Source organism: Astyanax mexicanus, chromosome 9 (genome assembly GCF_023375975.1).
Source record: "Astyanax mexicanus isolate ESR-SI-001 chromosome 9, AstMex3_surface, whole genome shotgun sequence".
Classification (NCBI taxonomy): Eukaryota; Metazoa; Chordata; class Actinopteri; order Characiformes; family Acestrorhamphidae; genus Astyanax; species Astyanax mexicanus.
In genome coordinates, this window is record NC_064416.1 from 37,777,088 (window position 1) to 37,788,297 (window position 11,210).

The following is an 11,210-nucleotide window of genomic DNA, read 5'->3' on the forward strand; positions in this document are numbered from 1 at the left end:
TTTGGGCAAATTTCACTGTATTGTTTATTTTATATTAATTTTTTATTATTTTTAACTCATGCTTAAAATTAAATTTCTCATGATTTTCCCATAATGCCAAAACAGGTCGATGACCATTTGAAAGAGTACAACATAGGCTATCACCTCTGCAAGTTTGGGCAAATTTTACTGTATTGATTATTTTATAATAATTTAATTTTTTTTTTATTTATGCTTAAAATATTTTTTTTTCATGATTTTCCCATAATGCCAAAACAGATCCATGACCGTTTGAAAGAGTCTGTCCTAGGCTATGACAAGTTGTACTGTTTTGTTTTTTTATCTTATCTTCATTTTGTTATATTCTATTTTTATTGTATTATTTTATTTTGTTGTCTTACTTTATTTATATATCTATTTTAACAACAGCTCTTGGGTGTAAACTGAATCGTGAGATCACAATTTCGTTCCACCTCATGAACCACATGTGATACGAATGACAGTAAAATCTCCTTGAATCCTTGAAAACAGGTCCAGTACCATTTGAAAGAGTCTGTCCTAGGCTATCACCTCTGCAGGTTTGGGCAAATTTCACTGTTTTGTTTATTTTTAATACTTGCTAGTATCAGATGTAAATTCATTCTCCAATAAGCCATCACAGGGCCACTGTGAGGCAGTCCTATCAGTTCTTCAGGCTATCAGCACTGCGTATTTCTGCAGGTTTCACTATAGATAGCCCCTTGCACTTGAGGTATTGGATTTAAGGTGATGGTTTTAAACTCACACCCCCTGTTTCTAGCACAGGTGTCTTTAACAGGTGATTTCTAGACTAGACTGTTTAGAAATATGCTGAGCAGTTTAATGGTGGAACAGTTAAGTGGACCTTTTTGTTTTATTTGTTTTGGCATTATTGGAAAATCATGAGAATTTTCATTTAAAGCATGGATAAAAAAAATAATAATAATATAAAATAAACAATACAGTAAAATCTACCCAAACTTTCAGTGGTCATAGCATAGGACAGACTCTTTCAAATGGTAGTGGACCTGTTTTGGCATTATGGGAAAATCATGAGAAATTAAATTTTAAACATGAATAAAAAAATAAAACAAATTAATATAAAATAAACTAAACAGTACAATTTACCCAAATTTGCAGGAGTCATAGCCTAGAACATACTCTTTCAAATGGTAGTGGACCTGTTTTGGCATTATGGGAAAATCATGAGTAATTTAATTTTAAACATGAATAAAAAAAAAAAAATATATATATATATATATATATATATATATATATATATATATAAAATAAACAATACAGTGAAATTTGCGCAAACGTGCAGGAGTCATAGCCTTGGACAGACTCTTTCAAATGGTAGTGGAACTATTTTGGCATTATGGGAAAATCATGAGAAATTTAATTTTAAGCCTGAATAAAAAATTATAAAATTAATATAAAATAAACAATACAGTGAAATTTGCCCAAACTTGAAGGGGTCATAGCCTATGTTTTACTCTTTCACATTGTAGTGGAACTGTTTTGGCATTATAAGAAAATCATGAGAAATTTAATTTTAAGCATGAATAAAAAATAAAAAAATGTATATAAAATAAACAATACAGTGAAATTTGCCCAAACTTGCAGGAGTCATAGCCTATGTTTTACTCTTTCAAATTGTATTGGAACTGTTTTGGCATTATGGGAAAATCAGTAGTAATTTAATTTTAAACATGAATAAAAAATAAAAATAAAATAATATAAAATAAACAATACAGTGAAATTTGCCCAAACTTGCAGGAGTCATAGCCTATGTTGTACTCTTTCAAATTGTAGTGGAACTGTTTTGGCATTATGGGAAAATCATGATAAATTTAATTTTAAACATGAATAAAAAAATAAAACAAATGAATATAAAATAAACAATACAGTGAAATTTGCCCAAACTTGCAGGAGTCATAGCCTATGTTGTACTCTTTCAAATGGTCATGGACCTGTTTTGGCATTATGGGAAAATCATGAGTAATTTAATTTTAAACATGAATATATATATATATATATATATATATATATATATATATATATATATATATATATATATAATAAACAATACAGTTAAATTTGCCCAAACGTGCAGCAGTCATAGCCTTGGACAGACTCTTTCAAATGGTAGTGGAACTGTTTTGGCATTATGGGAAAATCATGAGAAATTTTATTTTAAGCCTGAATAAAAAATTATAAAATTAATATAAAATAAACAATACAGTGAAATTTGCCCAAACTTGCAGGAGTCATAGCCTATGTTTTACTCTTTCAAATTGTAGTGGAACTGTTTTGGCATTATAAGAAAATCATGAGAAATTTAATTTTAAGCATGATAAAAAAAAATACAAAAATGAATATAAAATAAACAATACAGTGAAATTTGCCCAAACTTGCAGGAGTCATAGCCTAGGCTGGACTCTTTCAAATGGTCATTGATCTGTTTTGGCATTATGGAAAAATCATGAGAAATTTAATTTTAAACATGCATACATTTTTTTTTTATTAATATAAAATAAACACTACAGTGCAATTTACCCAAATTTGCAGAGGTAATAGTCTAGGATGGACTCTTTTAAGAGGTACTGGATCTGTTTTGGCCTTTTGGGAAACTCATGAGAAATTTAATTTGAAGCATGGATTGAAAAAGTAATATTAATATAAAACACTCTCTCTCTTAAAAAATTGTTATGGTATTATATCAAATAGATAATGTACTACACTAAATCTACAGTGAGGTGAGTTATTTTAATCCGTTTTCTTCTCGTTTCTGGGCTTAATGTATGTCTGAATTAATATAACCGACTGAAACGTGTCTGTCTCTCTCTGTGTTTTTTAGCGTGCTCTCCTCCTGCGCGTCTGTTTACCGTAAAATCGCGCGTATACGCGCGGATAGCTTGACTCCGGTAAAACACCAGCATAGATATACTCCTTAATAACTGCCCACATCTTCCCCAAGGTACACAATAAGACACTTCAGCAGACACAGCCGGCCCATCGGGAATCCTCACGAATCTCCCGATTAGCCACTCCGGGCCTGGACACACTGACAAAGTTGTAATTAACTGATTTCCAATTTCCAGTCTTCATTATTCATTTTTTAATAATGCTTTTTCCGCCCAATTCCTTTGGAGGGGAGTGCAGACATATGTTCTCAGTCTTCAAACTGATTGGGCATAAAAAAGGCCACTGCAAATTTCATATTTCTTTATTTGTGGATTTCATGCATCTGTTTGCCAGTATTCATGCCCTTAGTGCTGTCATTATCAGCCAGCATTGGCAGAGCAGCCAAAAAAATATTGAGAGCATGTGTGCTGTTTGACAAAAAAAAAACACTTGAGGCTTGTAGTGTAAAGACAGCCACTGACACTGGTGATTTTTTTTTTAGATTTTATATAACATTTTATTATTTTATTGTTTATTCTATTATAATTCTGGTCTAAGTGATTCCTATATGGCCAGTGAGTTTATTTAACTGCGACTGAGTGAATACAGCCCAAACCCAAGGTGTGTTAAAAACAGTTTTTTTAGTCCGGTGTTCTGTCGAATTTTGCTACCCATCGATACATGCTTCCCAAAGGTACTGCGCATGCGCCGACCTACACAATTTAATTCTTTCTCGTGTTTTATGTATAATTAATCTGGTTTAGGGGGCGTTATGTGCATTAAACAACCTGGACGCACTATCATTGCACAGAAGTGTAAATGGAAACTAAAAATTACACTTATTATCATAAATAAATACAAAAGCAGTTTGTAATGAGCTATATTTACTATAACTTTGCCATGGTACAATGAATTATGCCCTCCAAATCTAATAACGTACATCTACTGGAATATCACTGGGTACATGCCCTAAAATAGTGCTTCTTTTGTATTTTTACAGTTAAATATTCATTGGGGCAGCACGGTTCGACAAGGTAGAAGAATTCGACAGAACGCCGGCCCTCTTTCTCCAGTCCAGCTCCGCCCGCCCTCTCATCAACAGACTTTTGGAAGAAACCAAAGTCACTGGAAAAGAGGGGGAGATCTGAGATTTTGAGGCATGATATTTAATATAATTAAAATAATATATTTCACCGTTCCTATTAAATTGTGATTATTTACGTTTATATCTCACGTTTTAATACAATATAACATATAATGAATATATTAAAACACACAAATTAAAAACCTTTCGGGCAACAAAAAAACCCCGAACCTAGTTTTGAATGGTCGTGGCTCCACTCCACTGAATCAGTAGCCACAAGAAAGACGTCCTTTTCTCCGGGAGCTGCATGGGGACTGCAGGAGTCCAACGCCTCGCTGTGTTTTATGGGGAACAGTTATTAATATTGGGTCAAATAATCCAGTATTTCTTCACTCTGGTGCTGAAGGTCCGCTGCGCTGCTCTTTACTGTGTTTCCCCTTTACTCTGTTTTCATTTAAAGCCCCTCAGTCTTAAAACAGCGGCACTAGCGGGCCTCCAGCGGGCCTTCAGCACCGATAGTGATTATTACCCTGCCGGATTAGATTAGAGCAGCGCGGCGGAGCTCTGTAAGTCCCGGTGAGTAATTTAGTTAGCTGACTGTTTCAGCTCTCGGTGAAGCGCGGTCTTATTATGATACTTAAACGGCGCTGGGTGTTTGTTTTGTTTCTGAACGAGCAGGTGCTGCTGCAGGTAATCGAGCTAACTGTAGCTAATTAGCTTAGCCAGCCATCCTCCACTCGCTAACGTTAGCTATCTTACAGCGTTATTCGCCATTAACACGCTTTAAATAGTCTTATCACTATTTAAAGACTATTTAAAGCGTGTTAATGGCGAATAACGCTGTAAGATAGCTAACGTTAGCGAGCTAGCGAGTGGAGCATGGCTGGCTAAGCTAATTAGCTACAGTTAGCTCGATTACCTGCAGCAGCACCTGCTTGTTCAGAAACAAAACAAACACCCAGCGCCGTTTAAGAGCTGATTCACGACCTTCTCTCCCAGCACAGGGTGTGTTTTTCTCAATCAGCAGCAGCTTTTAAACCACGCTGTAGTTCAGTAATAAGATCGCGTTTCACCGAGAGCTGAAACAGCCAGTTGGCTAACGGTAGTTAAAATACCTAACAGGCCTGAGAGCTCCTCTCGGTACGGCAGGGTTTTTGTAGATATTTAATTTCTGAATCTTATTAATACTGAATTAAAGTATGGTAATCTGGCTAATGTTAAAAAGTCAGATTACCATACGGCCGCCAATATTCGCGCATGCGCAGACGGCCGCCAATATTCGCGCAGACGCAGAGGACCTCCCCCCCCCCCTTTTTTTTTTTATTCGTCTTGTGGGAACACACCGCTAAAATTAGGTATAAATTAACTACAAGTGTTTTGGTAAAAAACTAGTTGACTTTTTAACACTAGCCAGATTACCATACTTTAATTCAGTATTAATAAGATTCAGAAATTAAATATCTACAAAAACCCTGCCGTACCGAGAGGAGCTCTCAGGCCTGTTAGGTATTTTAACTACCGTTAGCTAACTGGCTGTTTCATCTCTCGGTGAAACGCGATCTTATTACTGAACTACAGCGTGATTTAAAAGCTGCTGCTGATTGAGAAAAACACACCCTGTGCTGGGAGAGAAGGTCGTGAATCAGCTCTTAAACGGCGCTGGGTGTTTGTTTTGTTTCTGAACGAGCAGGTGACGCTGCAACTGGATTTTATAAAGATATGAGAAAAGAATGCTTTCGTCGTGGATTTAACATGAAAAGGTAAGCTGCTGTTATGTTCTGATCTGTGCAGGCAGTTTATGCACTTAACGTAACTCCGTTAGACAACTAACGTAAGAGAACGGTATATCGTACACTTCAGTATTCCGTACAGTTGAGCATTTAAACAATAAAATACTTAATAATAAACTATTGTTATATTTGAAATAATGTCTGGGGTCATTGTCAATCCTTCCTCTTTCCATTAAAACAGGTCAGTGACCATCCACGTTGTGTTTTCTCTTGAAATTCCGCTAGGTAGGGAGGAACCGCCCGCGTCGCCGAAAACGGGTGGGTGGGGAAGGGTTAACAACGCTGAGGCTAAGGGGTGGGGAAAACTTTATCGACTAGTTCACGTAAGGTTTTACCCACTTTTAACATTGCATTTCACCCAAAATGCAACGTTAAGCATCCAACTAACAGCATTTGTTGTAATATTTGATTGAGGAATTAATAATCATTGTTTATAACTTACTTTAAAAACGAGCTTACTCCAGCTCCACTTCACCACTCATAGACAGCTGAGATTTTGTGCTGCAGCTTCAGCACAATTTATTTTCAATTCATAGACAACTTATCAAATCCATTTGACAAACACTTTACTAAGCATCTATGTCAGTCTAAGATCATATGTTAAAGGTGGTGAAGTTTTGCAAAATACAGCCACCACGAGCGGAAATCTGAGGTGTACGGAACACCGTTGCCTGTTTGTTTGCAGGTGTACGGAATACTGATGCACACTGGTGACAGGACTGAGGTCAGTTTTTGGGGTTTTCTTTAAAACTATTGGTCCAAAAGTAACCAATCAAAATTTATTTTGGTTGCTAGGCAGATATTCCATAGTTTAGCCAATCACTGCAGCCTATTTGAACTCGGGTATTTTCGTAATATCCACTCAAACGCGGAAAATACCGAAAATGTGTACGGAATACCGTTCTCTTACGTTAACTTACAGAGCTAGCGTTTGTTGTGTCTCCGGCTTAGTTTTCTGCAGTCCATGATTTATTAGCTAAGGTGTTTAGTTTATTTTGACCCCAAACAGCAGCATTCACTGCATTTTGCATACTATTAACTAACCGCGTGAATCCACTGTACGTGCAAGTTAGCGTTAACTTCATCACGAACGAGTAACGGATTATTAAACACACTCTTGTCTTTTTTTTTAATCCTCACAGTTTCTGTCAGAAAACACTGAAAGAAAACTCCTCTGTCTCTGTTTATACAGCGATGGTTTGGGTTTAAAGCTGGGTTTGTTGTGCTGGATATTTGGTTAGGAGCAGGAGATTTTATAAGATGTGTGGCTGCATAATTGTGAACTGAGATCGCGGTCTGTGAAGTTACACCCGCAGCTAACCAGTGACTTTAAAAAACAAATAAACACAGCTGTTACTGGACTTTATGGGTTTTAAAAAAATAGTTAATTACTTTTAAAAGACTAGGCTACTAATGTTGGCCCTGCTGAGTCCAGCTGATCATCCAGAAATAAACATTACCTATGCTGGTCAAAAGCTATTTAAAGAGCTAACCTCCCAGGGTGTGTTTTTTTTTTTTTTTTTTCTGGTTTTGAGCATTTTTTAAGGAGGGAGTGTACGTCTGTGCTGCAGTAGAAGAGTGTAATTTTAGAAAAGTTGCTGTATTTGTCTCACTGTCTTAGATAGTATAGACTTTAAACATGTTACTAAAAATTAACACTGGACCGTGTTTTTAAATACTTGCCATTCTGGATGTCCTGAACATTTAAATGCATATTTTTTATGTCGGTTAGTTTTATTTATATAAAGTAAGACCTGTAGATCTACTTTATTGGATAAATTGATACAGCTACCATGAACTGTTTTGTTTCTGTTCTGTAAAATCAGGCCCAGTTCCAAAAGACACAACATCCTCAGTGTCCTGGAGCTCCAGCTGAAGCACTGGCCACTCCACCTTCTCCATCCCCACCCAAAAGAGGTTGATGAATATATGTTAATACATTAATAGCTTAATATTATTACTCTATTTGTTCTTATTACTGACTTACCGGGGGAACTAATTAAGGGACGGATCACACACAGAGAAATGTGTTGGCAGTGCTGTTGCTAATTGTACTGAGTGTCTGCAGTGTACTGGGAGGATTGTGCTGGGTGCTTATTGTTTCTCAGGTGGTAAATCATGTTTGTTGTTGAATGTGCATTTTTTTTCCTTCCCATCTTGTAAAATCCTGCCTTTGCAGTCCACTTTAAAATATTTCCAAACAGAGAGGTGTAATACGCTCTTTCGATCTTACAGCTGCTGCTCACACTGTTAATAAATAAAAAACAAACCCAGTTGATTTTATCGGAGCGCCAGTACCCAAACCCGACTGACTAAAACTTTCAATCGTAACCACCTTACACTTAACGATTGAGATGACACTCAACTGCAGCTCGACTCTAGCCAGACTCCCGTGATTTTATCCTGACTCTGGAAATTTGTCTGCAACTGTGAAATCATTGGAAAATCGTTAGGTACCTGAACACACTTCTCTCTTCACCCTTAATGTAGCAGCTACCCACTGAATAACTGTTAGCCTGTTCTATAGCGACTGTAATTTCTTTCTGTCTGTTTCTTACACTCTGTAGATACTTATATATTTTTTTTTATTGAACGTGGCAGCGTGCCGACAATCACAAGTATTGCAAATGTTGGGATAAATTTCAGCCAATTTAACTTTACTAGAATGTGCTCTGTGTACTCTGCAGGTACTTCTAAGGCAGCTAGTTGAAGGCGTGATTGAGGTCCATGCCAGAGGGGTTCTGCACTGTGACCTCAAGCCATAGAACATCCTGGTTCAGATGTACAGTTAGGAACCACGCCTTCATCTTCTGTTCTTCTGGTATGGGTTTTCAGTGAACACTACAGGCAGAGAACTGTCTTCGTAGAAGCTATATAGAGATTCAGGTCAAAAACATTCCTTAACGCTCAGTCACTATCTCTAATTTACTTTTCAGGACCTTCCTCATGAGTGGTTTACCCATGAGGCCAAATCCTCCACAGTGTTGCAGATAGGAATCATCCTGCTGTGTGTGAGAGGTGACCCTTCAACACCAGCACGGAGATCACCTCAAAGAAGTCTCAGATCATCTCTCCACCATCTGCTCTATGACCCCTGGCTAAGTATACACCACGACACAGCCACCACATCAGGCACACCTCAGTCAGGTACCATATAAAACAATAATAATAATAATTTTAAAAAATCTATATTTTCAATCTCTAGTTTAGAGAGTTCTCTAGTAGAGCTGGGCGATTAATCGATTTTATCGATAAATTCGAATTTATAGTTAAGGACAATGTGTTTTTATGAAAATTGATTTTCTCTGAGTTTTCTTTTTCACCACAGACGCTCCTCTGTGGGCACAGAGTGAGCTTAGCTAGCTCCCTCCATACCTCCCTCCCTCCAGCGTGCGCACCCCCTGCCCCTCCCTCACTCCCTCCCTCCCTCCCTTGCACGCACAAACACACACACACACACACACACACATACACAAAACAAATGACGGCGGAGCTTAAGAGCAACTAGCTCCGTGATCTGGAGTTGGTTCGGTTTTGCGGCGTCGGACGTAGACCAAACAGGTCCTCGCTGTAAGGTGAACCAATCTATCACTATACCTTAAACAGAACCATGTAGCGGAGTGGGAGAAGTGCTGCTACCATAGGAATGAACGCAGCAGCAGCACCAGTTCACCATTCAACGTTAAACAAGGAACTGTCCCTGGCACATCTTCCAACCGTGTACCAGGTTTTGTATGCACTACAAGTTAAGATGTTTTGCATATTCATGAGAAAAGATCTCATTTTATAGAACACTGGCACTTATTTAAATGCTTTGTTTTGCTATTCTAACCCAATAGGGAAAAGTATTTACTTAAGAGCATATAAATTGTACTTGTTTTCTATTGTCTACTTTGTAAGTTTTATCAAAAAAGGGCACCATTTTATTTATTTCTATTTGTTTTTAAGGGTGTGTTTATTTATTTATTTATTTATTTATTTTTTAAGTTTGAGGGTGCATTGTGTCAGTACCTAAACTATGTTGGAGAAAGCTTTCTAAAAGTCACTAGATGTTCTCACTGTTTACAATAGTTTTATTTTGCTTGTTTCTGGTTGCACTTTAACCACAAATGGAACATTTTAAGTGAAAACAAATTAAATAAGAACTAGTTTTTAACCATTTCTTTATCATCTTTAGTTTGATTTTTAGTAGGGGGAAAAATCGATTTAAATCGAAAATTGGATTAAAAAAAAAAAAAAATCTAAGATTTTTTTTTTTTTCGGCCATATCGCCCAGCTCTATACTCTAGTTTAGAGGTTTTTTTTTAATAAAACACACCTAAGGAAAATAGCAGGTATTAATAAAGCTATTGATTCCATACTTTTAAAAAGGTAATGATTTTCTTTAACTATATAAATGTTTTAATCGTTTTGTGTATTGTATGCTTTTAATTGCTTCCTGTTTTGTATTTGTGTTCATGTACTTAAGGCTTTAATCCTTTTATCTTGATATTGTTTATCTTTTGATGTTTATTAATTACTTAACTGTATTTATCTTTATGTAGTATACTGTTAGTGTTTTAATCCATACACTTTTTGTATATATTTCTTTTATTGCTTAGTTACTTGCTTTATTAATGGTTATTGTATTGGTGTTTTAGTCTTATTTTGGGCTTATATTCATTAAAAACATTTTAACGTTTGTCTTTTAGTGCTTTAATCAATTAATATTGTACTTACCTTTTACTATTTTACTATTAATCTTTCTGTACTTAATTATACATTATTTTTTATTTATTTTTTTATAAAATTAAAGGCGGGATTATTAATTGTATGTCTTTATACAGGATTTTATATTTGCATTGTATATATTTTTGTTTCATTTAATGTTTATGCTCTTTGTCTTTTTCAGATTTTTACATTTTTAATTTGTGTATTGACCCAAGGAGTATGGGTTCCTCTCAAGGTTTCTATCTCTCTTTCTGAGAGAATTTTCTTTGCCTCTGTCTCCTTTGTGCTTACTCAAAAGAGGTTTGGACACTTTTTTTTTTTTAACTGCTCTTAATTTTGTTTGTTTCTTAACTTTGTCAATAAATGTTTTTTTATTGCTATCACTTTTGTCTGTTTATTTGATCACACTCTCGCTAAGTTTCTTGAAATGTGTTTATGGAAAAAAAATAATTTTAATATTTTATTAAATGTGGATTTGATGCCCACATTCAACCACTTTTTAACACTTCAACTAAACACTGAAAGAATAAATCAGAAATTATTGATTTATTATTAATGTAATGAACAGAGATGTTCTGAAGTTAAAAGCTGATTATCCCAGGTGTCTCATATTCCCAAATATGATAAGGTTGATAAGGTCATGTCAGCTCCAAGGACAATTTCAGTTTTGTATTTCAGTGAAAGTTATTCCTTTAATTGAATTTATATAAATAATGTATCTG

The 11,210-nt window shown here is 35.7% G+C and overlaps 1 long non-coding RNA gene across 2 annotated transcripts; it reads left to right on the forward strand.

The window, feature by feature from the left end:
* Positions 1–4,301: 4,301 nt before the first annotated feature.
* Positions 4,302–10,871, forward strand: LOC111194802 (uncharacterized). Of its 2 annotated transcripts, XR_007440630.1 has the most exons (5): positions 4,302–4,564; positions 5,679–5,748; positions 7,605–7,695; positions 8,466–8,599; positions 8,715–10,871. It is a non-coding gene; the product is annotated as an uncharacterized LOC111194802 (long non-coding RNA). The 2 variants fall into 2 exon arrangements; XR_007440631.1 differs by lacking the exon at positions 5,679–5,748 and having other exon boundaries at positions 4,305–4,564.
* Positions 10,872–11,210: the final 339 nt, after the last annotated feature.